Raw genomic sequence first — 12,044 nt, 5'->3', positions numbered from 1 at the left:
TCCCTGTTCAACTGCCACCTCCACAAATTCCTACTGATATTTGCATGTTGAGGTATCTGTGCTTAAAACTAGTGGCAAGTAGACCCTTAGAAGCAGCAAAACAAAAGAAAATGTTTACACTTTCACAAAAGTTTTATCATTTCATGATATTGGGTTTCTGTGATTGATAATAGGGACCTTATAATAAAAAAGTTGAATTGCTTCTCAGCCTTTTGGGTAAGATCAAGTGTAAAAAAGTTGAGATTTTAAATAGTGAGATTTAATATCTAATGCAAACACTTTTAAAAATAAATAAAAGCTTAGCTTTTATTAAATTAGCTACAAAGATTGAAATTTACTTTCTAGAACATTACTATCTTTGGGGATACTAGGCACACAAAAAGCTTTAAAACAGTGCCTTTTGTTTACATTATTAAACTGCATAGCAGAATATTTCTTTGAGAAAATGTAAAGGTAAACTTAAACCTAATCTATAGTAAGTGATTGCCAATTCCATTATTGGAACTGGAATTAATGAGCTTTTTTATGGTTGGCCCCATTTTTAATCAAATTTTTCTCCAGTCTTTTCAAACTGTACCATCTTAGGGCCTTTTTGTTACTTGCAATTATTTTTGAGCCCTCTAAATTCTTGATAACTCACCTCTTTTATTCCTATTTTGTTCTTTTTAATTACCTTCCCTCTGTGGAATAGACCTTGAAATGTGATCTAGAAGGAATCAAACCAGTCCTAAGAAGAGAGAGAATAATTCTTATTAGTCTTCTGATTCTCCAAGAATTTAGATCATTGTGCTATTTATAGTGTTACAGCACTTGAGGTCTTCTTGTTTAAACCACAAAATTTCTATCAATTTTGTATTTGGATTATTCATTTTTGTTTCCTAAATACTAGTCACTCATACTTTCTCATTAATGCTATTCTGATATTTCCACTATTGCCATTAATGCCAAACCTCAACACTTCTTCTTAGAATGAATTAGAAAACCTAGGAGGTTGGTGCTTCTGAGTAGAGACAGAGACATTGACTATCAGTGCTTTCAAATCCTTGAGCAGCCCCTGTCCTAAAAGATTAGATCCGTGTGATAAAAGGAATCAATTTAAGAAGAATCCATCCTAAATTTTCCTACCACACAAATTCTTATTTAGCAATATTTTGATTGCATGGCTCGTTTGCTCAAAACCCTGTGAATTTTTCATTCTGTAACAATATGAGATCCTGCCTGACTTTCAGGGATGTCTCTGATCCACCAGAAGGGTATGAAGGTGCCAGTGGGCCCTCTCACTGCTCACAACACAGCTGTCCTCTGACCCTGAATCTCTCCTCTTTGCTCCAGCCCCTTCCCTTTCTCCCAGAACCTTTTCTCCCTTGGTACCAGGGATTGAATCCAGGGACTTCACACTGACTACATCTCCAAACCTGTTTTTATTTATTTATTATTAGGATTTTTCTTTTTTGAGACAGGGTCTCCTTAACTCACTAAGTTGCCCAGGCTTGGCTCTGAGTCACAGTCCTCTTGCCTTAGCCTCCCTGAAGGCTAGACTTATAGGTGTACCCCACCACAACTCCATTCACCTTGCTTATCTGGCATGAGATCTCCATTCTTAACGATCTTCCCTGATCCCTGTCATTTTTTTGCTCCTTGGGTTTTATTCCACATTCTCTTTCAAATTGTTTTATTTTAAAATACTTCTGTACTTTAAGAAAATTGCAAAAACATTATGATGAATTTCTGAGCAACCTTCACCCAGCACCCTCAATGACACCATCTGTAGAACGATAGTACTATGATCTAAACAAAAAATAATCTACATATATTATTTGAGTTTTACAAATTGTTCTAGTAATATCTTTTTTTTACATTTCAATAATGTTCTCTTCAGAATATAAGAAGTCTCTGTTTTCTTCTGGCATACATTTCTAAGCACCTGTTTTCTTTCTTCTTCCTTTCTTTGTATTAAATACTGAGTACCACTCACAATGCTTACTCCACTTTAAATTTCCTACTAACTTTCATTAACTACATTAAGCTGCCTTTTACCCACATTCCCAAAGCCATAATTATAAGAGCATATCAGTGCACAGAAACAATGACTGGTTCCTTCCTGTGACAGGGTGGAGTCAGTACATCTGGATAAATGTTTGCTGGAGGATTTAAACCAAGGAAGGAGCCAATTCTCATTGCAATTTTTTGAGTAAATGCATTTGTGAGCTGTTTTTGCCAACTTCTTCTTCTTTTTTTTATACCAGAAATCAAACTCAGGACGTCTCACTTCCCAGGAAGGTGCTGTGCCACTGAACTAAATCCTCAGCCCACCAACTTCATTTTTGATTCAATTTGTGAACACATATACACTAACAATAACTTGATTAAGAATGAGATTATTTGTAAACCTATTGTACATTCACAATGAGGCTGCTTAACATAAAAACACCATCAATCAATTCATATACATTTTGAAAAGTCAGGTTAAACCCCGGGTGTGGTTTTACTGCATTTTAGAAGACCAAGCCTGGCTAGATTGAGGGTGTGTGTCCTGTAAAAATGTAGAAGATTCTTTTTGTTTTCTTAAGTCATTTCATTCCAAAAGGAAGTGAAGGTGTATACCACTAATAGAATTGCAGAGAATTACTTGTTATACAGGGCCACAGGCTTATTTATAAGGATGTGTAGTTTCCTAAACTCTTGAATATATAGGTAACTCTATGCCTTATCACTCCGAATGTCTTCATGGACAGGAGACTTGATTTATTCAGCTCACCATAGAAGCAGGTAGTCTGTTCAACTGGTAACAGTTTAACCTGGGACAGATATTATAGTAAAAGTACCTGAAAATTCCTCTTACAGTGGTAATTATTTTGGGGAGGAAAACATATTGTTTAATGCAAAAGCATCTGTATGGCAAATTCTTGCTGGATTAAGCTATGCAGGTTGGGAGTCCCAGAGGCGGGGGGTGAATTGTCATGCTGAATGTGATGATCCAGGGACAACAGCCATCAGCTATAGAATATGAGTCTGAAATCTGCATGGAAGAAAGATGGATCAGGCGATGTCCATGGGAGGAAAAGATAAATGAGCCCCAAGTCGATAAAACAAAAAACTCAGAGAACAAGAATGAATCACCTAGACCTTGAATTGGCTTGCTGTGGGACAGGTCTTGTGTTCTAATCTGATAAAGTGCAGCTCTTCAGCACATTCTCAAATACGAATACTTTGTATGTACAGACATTTGATCCATCAGAGCTTTTCTCATTTTGCTCTATGCAACAGTGATAACTCATATTTGGGGGCAATTATTCATAGGGTGGAAGAGACTATAAGAGGAAAGTTTCCTTCTTTCTACTTTCCAGGCATCTTGGAAATATTTGGGATTTGAAGGCATGGAATGGGCTATGAAGCTTATCTTACTAAGTTCCTACGGAACTGGGAGAACATGCTCTAGCTGATATTTATCACAACAGAGAGATATTATTATCCCTATTTTACGTGTAAAAGCAATGAAATCTAGAAATATTATATATAGCAAGTATTCGGATTTAAACCCAGGTTTTCTGATTCCAAAGCCTCTGTCATCTTAATTTGTAGGGATTAGACCACTGTAGGTTCTCAATAAGTGTTACTAAAATTATGTGAGAAACATACCAAAGACCTTTAAACAAAACACTCTAGTGCTGATAATAGGGGCAAAAGGTGACAGGCGCAAAGCCACAGTGCTCAATCTCCTGCACACAGGACAGCATTTGTTCCTCAGGAGAGTCTGAGAGTGGCCGCTACACAAAGAGGAGGTTGACACCACTGTGAAAGAACTTTAGTGGTAGACCAGCGATCAGAAGGCAGGCAGCCTGGTCAGAACCTGGCCTCTTAACAATGTTCTATATACTCTGTTGTTCACCCACACAATTCCATTTGATTGAGGGGCACCAATCAAAGCATGAGTTTTTATAATAATCTATGTCCTAATTGCCTAATTAGTAGTCAACCAGAACTACTGAAGAAGGTATTCAAATTCTGTCCACCTAGGGAGGCATGTAAGTTCCCTGCTGCTCAGGTAAATTCAGGGCAAGTATTCCTTATTCTGTTCCTCCATTTTGTATAGTTCACCTCTTGCCACACTGGCTTAATTTACATTAGGATAAAGTGTCATGGGGATATCTGCTCTAGCTATGAGAATCACTGTCTACCAGACTCAGTTTCATAAGGGTGCTGTGTTAGGAGGACCAGAGGACAGCTCCCCGAGGAGACTACTTTTCATCTTTCTAGCACATACCCCAAAGTCTGAGAAGTGAAAGAAAAATGCTCACCAAATATCCCACCCTACTTATTGAGTGGATAAATCTCAGCTGTCAGGGAATAAGCCTCTTTTACTTTGAATTCCAAGTTTCCCATGGATATACATTCCAACTTGTATTTTTTTCATCCATAGCCTATTTCCTTGTGAGGGCATCACCTCACACAAAGATTTTCTGAATGAGCTGGCAAGGACCTGAGTTCACTGCTGGCTCTTCTCACTGACAACTTTCGCAATTAAGGCTTTGGTGAGCAGATCTACTGCTCCTCCTTAATTCCAGAACTGGAAAGACTGTGCAAGGACTTGTTTGTGGAGCATAATAGACAATCACCTCTATAGAAAAAGGGGGAGTTTTTATGGAGTTGATTAATACCAAATGATCTTCCTTAAAACAATTGTGGGAAGGGTGTTGTTAATGGTAAAAACAGAAGCCACTGATTCTCACTGTGTTTTATTTCACTTGGCTGCTGTCATAAGCTGTAAAATTTTTCTTTTGTGTGACTTCTTGGCATTGTCATAGGTGAGAACCAGAAAGCTTGTGTCTTCTTCCTAGCTCTGGCCTTGGTTTATCACTTCAGCAAAACACTAGTCACAGTGTACCTCTTTCCTTGCCTTTTCTATGACAGCGAAATGTCCTTACTTGGACAATTTGTCATATGTTTCCTATTGCAACCTTAACTGCCTTCAAATACAGGGCTCCAAATTGTGATATAAAGCTGGAAACTAGTGGGAGACTGGCACTGATGAGGGAGTTCTCTAAATAACTGAATGAATTCAGTGTCTAAACTGGACTATTAGGATTAACTTTGGCTATTCCCAACAGATGGAAGCCTGGGTCCTTTGAGAATAGAAAGATCCTGCAATCATCTCTTTCATTCACTGCACAAATGGTATCAGCACATCAATGTGTGGTCCATCTGGTCAGCTCTGTGACCTAAGCAGCTCTTTCTCCCAAGGGGGAAAGAGGAATACTAAAAGAACAAGCAGTTTGAAGTAGATCACTCATTTTGGTAACTTATAAATACATATGTGAAGCTGCCTACGCAGACTCTGGATGAATTAGACAGTGTTCGTTGTGGAATGCTGTCACTTGAGAAACACTGCTACATCTGCTCTTTCCATTTTAGGATGTTGTCCTTAGAATAGTTCACCTCACTGCAGTTCTGTGCGATGCGGGCAGGAGTTGGAGTGTGGGTGGCAGGGGAGGTAGCACAAACAGCACAGAAAGAACTTCCTTCTTGTGCTCCTCTGTCTTCTCTGCAGATGATACCATGATAGGACATTGGCACACACACAGTTAGAGGGACTGCAGAATGACCAGAGCAGTAAGACCAGAAAAGAGGGGCACTTCTAGTCCACAGCAAGCCCATCCTGGAGGCCCCAATGCCTATTTAATAAAATGACAGTACAACTTTCAGTATGAATAAAATTTCAGATGCTTAAGTGGAGTAGCTGGATATAAGGTCAACACTCAAAAAACAATAGCTTTCTTATACACAAATAGCAGACTCACTGAGAGAGAAATTAAGGAAACAATTCCTTTTACAATAGCATCCAAAAAAATGGAATATCTAGGAATCAAGCTAACAAGGGAAGCAAAAGACCTCTACACTGAAAACTACAGCACTCTGAAAAAGGAGATCAAGGAGGATACAAGAAAATGGAAAGACATCCCTTGTTCTTGGGTAGGAAGAACCAATATAGTGAAAATAGCCATACTTCCAAAACTACTATATAGGTTTAATGCAATGCCGATTGAAATTCCAATATATTTCACTGAACTAGAGAAAATAATCCAAAAATTCATTTGGAACTAGAGGAAACCTAGAATAGCAAAAGCAATTCTGGGCAACAGAGACATGGCTGGGGGTATCACAATCCCCAACTTGAAACTATACTACAAAGCTACTGTGATAAAAACAGCATGGTACTGGGAAAGAAACACACCTGAGGATCAGTGGAATAGATTAGAAGATGCAGAAATAACTTCAGACATACTCAGCCACCTCATCTTTGAGACAGGAGCCAACTACCCTCATTGGAGGAAAGGTAGCCTATTTAATAAATGGTGTTGGAAAAACTGGATTTCAACCTGCCAAACATTAAAACTAGACTCATTATCTATCAACATGCACTAAACTAAGATCAAAGTGGATTAAAGATCTAAACATTAAGACAGAAACACTAAACTTGCTGGAAGATAAGATAGGTAGACCTCTTGAAGACTTTGGCATAGGAAAAGACTTTATGAACAAAACCTCAGTAGCAGGGGAACTAGCAGAAAGACTGGGATCTCATCTTATTAAAAAGCTTCTGCACTGCAAAAGAAATGACCAACAGAGCTAAGAGACAACCTACAATGTGGGAAAAAAGTTTTGGCAGCTGTACCTCAGACAAAGGTCTACTATCTAGAATATAGAAAGAATTGAAAAAAATCAGACCCCCAAAATTCAAGGACCCAATTAAAAAATGGGCATCTGAATTGAACAGACATTTCTCAGACAAAGAAGTAAAAGCAGCAAATAAATATATGAAAAAATGTTCAACATCACTGGTCATTTGAGAGATGCAGATGAAAACACTGAGATTCCACCTCACCCCAGAAAGAATGGCTGCTATCAAGAAATCAACCAATAACAAATGCTGGCCCGGGTTGTGGGGAGAAAGGAACCCTTCTCCATTGTTGGTGGGAGTTCAGACTGGTGCAACCACTTTGGAAATCAGTATGGAGATACCTCAAAGAACTAGGGCTAGTGGTTCCATTTGACCTGGCTATTCCCCTGCTGGGTATCTTCCCCAAAGAATTAAAAGAATCGTACCACAGCGATATATGTGCACCCATGTTTATTGTGGCACGGTTTGTAATAGCCAAAGCTTGGAAACAGCCCAAATGCCCATCAATTGGAAATTGGATAAAGAAGATATGTTTTTAAAAAATAAAATGGAGTACCACTCAGCCCTCAAAAATGAGAAACATTTATAACTAGAGACATTTATAGCTAAATGGATGTATATTGAGGCCATACTCTTAAGTGAAATAAATAGGACATCCATGTGTAAATACCGAACAGTTTCTCTTATGTGAGAAACTGAAAATGTAAACAAGGATTAAAAAGATTAAAATGAATAATTGATAATTTGAAATCAGAAAAGGTCCAAAGGTGTAGGCGTGCCGGGAGGGGAAGGGGAAAGGAAACAAGGAAAAGGAAAATTTATGAGAAAATTAAAAAATAGAAGTGAAATCTGTGTAAATACAAAAGCGTGGAGGGGGTGAAGGGTGCACAGGTAATGGGGAAAAAATAAGAACCAAGATTCATCATGTACAGGTACAAGCACCCAATGATAAATGTAAACGTATTGTATATCTAAAATGTACCAATAAAAGAATTTAAAAAATAAAATAACATAAAATTGCGGATGCTCATGTTGACATTGTTATTGGAGATGGTGACATAAAGTGTAGCAGTTACTTAAAAGTCTATGCGTATCTGTTTGTGTGTGCATATGTAATCCCACCTTTGTAGGTATACAACCTCCTAACATTTAATATATACCACATAATGCACTGCATCACATTGTCAATTGCATGTCATATTTTGTTTCTTATGTATAAACCATATTAAAAATTTAAAAATCCTTAAAATGGACATTGTTCTTATCTAAAGCCATGCTTATGCTTCTAGGCTTAGGGCCAGAGAAAGCTATGCTTATTGTGTACCTTTCTTGTATCTTTATAGTCTAAAAATCCTTTAAGAGAAGCATTCACAGCATTAGTCAACCCTCACTATGAAAAGTAATGGTTTTTAAAATATCCTAGTTTTGGAGACCCAGTGCTTTTTAGTTAGGCTAAAAGTGGGCTGACTGTGAGGATATAGCTCTCAGGGCCCGCACCAGGTGAGGGCCCTGCACAGATCCTCTGATGCCGGCAGGGGTCTGGGCAGCTTCTTCAGAACACGCTCTGAAGGTGCTGATGGAATGTATTCAAATTGGTAGAATATCCAGCACTGCTTTGTCTATTTCGTGTTGGCTTCCATACTCTATGAGACGACAAGTCAATCCAGATTTTCCAATGTTTTTCTCATTCAAGTTTATGTGGCTTTCTGGAATCTTGGACTGTATTCTTTTCCCTCCTGACCTTTCTAAGAGCTCAAGGATTCAAACTTTTTTTCACACTGTGAAATCAATAAGTATTACTAGTGCAATGAGGTGTACAGTCACTACACTACCTATTTAAACTCCCATTAGTTACAATTTTAGTTGTTAAGCATCATTAAATAAGCATTCTCTGGTTTGAGCATCTCACACCTCAAAGTCATGCAAATGCTGGTTCATAAATTCTGATATTTGCCTATGAATATTTTTGGGCACAAGATATCATAGTTTTCAATCAGTATAAGAACCTCTCAAAGACAGCTGATTAAAGTTAGACATACATATTTAAAATGACACTCTTCTTCATTGGCAACTGGAAAAAAATACAAGATCCCTAATGTGACTATTGGCTCACACCGTTGTCATAACAATGAGTGATCTAGATGATAGTGTTGGTAGTCATTGTAGGACCTATCATTCAGAGATACTGTATATATGTAATAAATATTGAGGGCCTGTACTTACTGAGGTAGATGATCAGTTTGGAGGACACTTGGAGGCATAATATTAATAGGCATAGCAATGATTTTGGAGCCAGAGGACTAGCAGGAGCTGAAGAGTTTAAGTGTAGAGAATTAGGTTTCTATCAGAAACAGGACCATGATTCATACTGACCCAGGCAAAGGATCTTTTAGTCTTTGATCAGGACAGGAGATCCCCCCAATCTAATTGCCTCACAGCCTGCAGAGTCATTTGTCACACTCTGGCACACAGTACTTACTGTGTAAGTCTTGATTTCATGGCAAAGATGGGTAGATTATCTTCCTTGTCTCTTAACTAGTCCCTTAGAAACCAATTTATTAAGCTAAATTTTTATTAGCTAACAACTTTTTTCTACATTTCTAACATTTTTTCTTACACATTGACTTTCATGCTACATATTTAGACAACTACTTGGTATCTTGTTTCAGGCCTTAAAAACAGACTCAATATCTGTTTTCAAATAAAGTCATGAAGTTATGCAGCTAGAGAAAAATTTAGATTCATTATAAAGAACAGGCTTTCAGTAATTATTTATATACTATAATATACAAACACTTTACCATTAGTAATCTGAGTATTTTAAGTTAAAATGACTTTTTGGTTTTTATTATGCAAATCAATTTGCCTAAATCTTTTATTTCACTTTATATGCAGAGACTAGCTAACTTATTATGTGGTCATTTTGTATAAATTTAATTCTTTTCATCTGATATCTTGAGTCAGTAATTACTCTCTTTTAATAATTTCTTTTACTTCTTTTCCTATAGTGTTATCATTTAGGATTGAGACAAGTTTTTGAAGTTTGTTTTATTAAAAACATTAAAGAAAAGAAAGAAGTGAATATATAGCAAACATCAAACTGTGTAAGGCAATTACCAAAAAAAAAAAAAGCCAAATATGCAGCTATCTTAGAAATCTCTTCATAAACCACAGTATTGCTTCGCATAAATTTAATAGGAACCAATCAATTTGCTCTCATTATTATTTAATGTCTATGTAGTGCAAAAGTATATACATGACTCTGTATACTAAATGTGATTGTGTCTTGAAACCATTTAGCATGTAATTCTAAGGAGGATTATTGCATATGGATACATCAAAAATACAATGATCTTATTCTGTTATATAAAAGTCTGTATTGGATATGTAGTTAATACAGTGGTTACAATTTAATACATTTTTGCTGTTTCTAGGAACGGGTGGACAAGTTTTTTTTTTAATTACATAGTTTAATTTACAAAGTTCTCTTGCTGAGAAACTTCAAATTTAGTACATCTGAAAGGAGATTGCAATCATTCAGTTTGTCAGAACTATCCTTTCCAATGACAAAAGAAAGGACAAAGCATTTGAATTAAATGCAAGTTTCAAAAGCCATTTAATAAATTATTAAGGCCCACTCTTAAAAGTGCTTCCATAGAACTATTGTTTTAAAAATAGTCATATACGTGGAAGATGGAGGAAGTTTCTGTAGCTTGAAAAGACATAGCTATTTGTTTTTCAACAATTTAGAGCATTAATTAAAAACTATGTGTAGCTATATTGAATAAATCATCTAGAAGTGGCAGAAGGTTGATGCTTATGGAAAAATTATTTAAGATGCAGAAAATGACAAACTCTTCGACTTAAGTGACTACTTGCATTTACAAGAATCAATAAATCTCCAGAGTTGTTTTCTCCCCTATAGTTTTCTCATCAGAGAAGAGAAGCTAAAGCAGGAAAAGAATATCCTTTCAGATAAAGTCACAGAATCCTTCAAAATCCACTGGAGTATCTAACACCTATATTGTTGAAGGCATCAGACTTTCCTTCACTTACCCAAGAATGGCAGGGGGACTTGAAAGAGGCCTCTCAACATGGACTTGCTAGAAATGTAACAGTGTCAAGTTAACTAGTAAATGGAGAAAAAAATTGATCCAGTAACTATCATGAAGAAAAAGGCAGAGAAGTTTTCCTGGTGGGGTTTTTCTTTTTAAATCAAGATCCAGAGGTTAAAAACAGAACAGGATTTCCATATGCTCAGTCTTTTTCTCTCTCTCTCTCTGTCAAATACTTTCCTCATGAAGCCCTTCTGTGGAATCACTCGGATGACCTGTTTGAAGCACTGTGGTCCCCCCTCCATCACCATTTTAGCTAATGTTGTTACAGCCCTACATTTACCCCAGTGGTGTCGGTCTGTATATATTTCTATATTACTTTATAACTGAAGAAAACATGGATCTTAGTATATTATATATATTATATATTGGAGAAAACCAACAAACATAGAGAAAAAAATACTCTCAGGAATTTAAAAAATCAATGAAGTTAACTGTTTTATGGAATTAATAAATAATCCTCACATAGTTTTAAGGAGTAAAATCCTTTCATTAAATAATATTTTATTCAGTAGGTAATATTTCATTCAGTAAATTCAGTAGTCAAATATTATGGGTATTTGAAAACAATTATTTCTTAACTTATTATTTTTTAGCTCAACGAGAGAGTATAGAGTAGAAGGTTAGTTTGAGGAGCTAAAGTGTTTTGGTTGTTTGTTCGTTTGTTTTACTCTATATATGGGTAATCTACAGGTGCACTAGTATAGAAACACCAGTCCCTATTTTCTCGTGTATGGATCTTAGGCGCATAGTTTTCTATTTTTATTCAAGCTCCTCATCTTTTATACAGTCCAGGCTTCACAGAGCTTCACTGAACTCAGCTGTATCAGTCCATTTTCACTGCGGGCCCCAGTAAGTCATTGAAGACACCCAGGCCACCAGACCATCTTGGCTTCCATTGTTCTTCCTGTCATGAGCAGTGAGCAAAAGAGAGGCCGACTCTGGATGGGTGGAGAGGGTGACCCTGTGTGGATAGATCTAAGGAGAGGAGTTCAGAGTGGTCAACAGCGGCACACTGACAGCAACCAAGAGAGGCTGGAATTGGCAGAGAGCTTGGGAAGCCGAGTGGGGCAGGAGATAGGGGGGCCTGGTTGAAAACTTTCATTACCTGTTGGACTCTGGACAGGTCATTTACGTTACTTTATCTATGATATGGAAAGAATAAGCTTAAGTTAGTTTGATTATTGTGAACAATAAATAAGGATAATTACTTTATGCCTGTAGAATTACTTATCTCAGTGCTATATATA

The sequence above is a fragment of the Heterocephalus glaber genome, unplaced genomic scaffold, assembly GCF_053883595.1.
Source record: "Heterocephalus glaber isolate CG9 unplaced genomic scaffold, H.glaber_assembly_v1.0 deba00001606, whole genome shotgun sequence".
Lineage (NCBI taxonomy): Eukaryota > Metazoa > Chordata > Mammalia > Rodentia > Bathyergidae > Heterocephalus > Heterocephalus glaber.
This window is presented reverse-complemented; position numbering follows the sequence as displayed.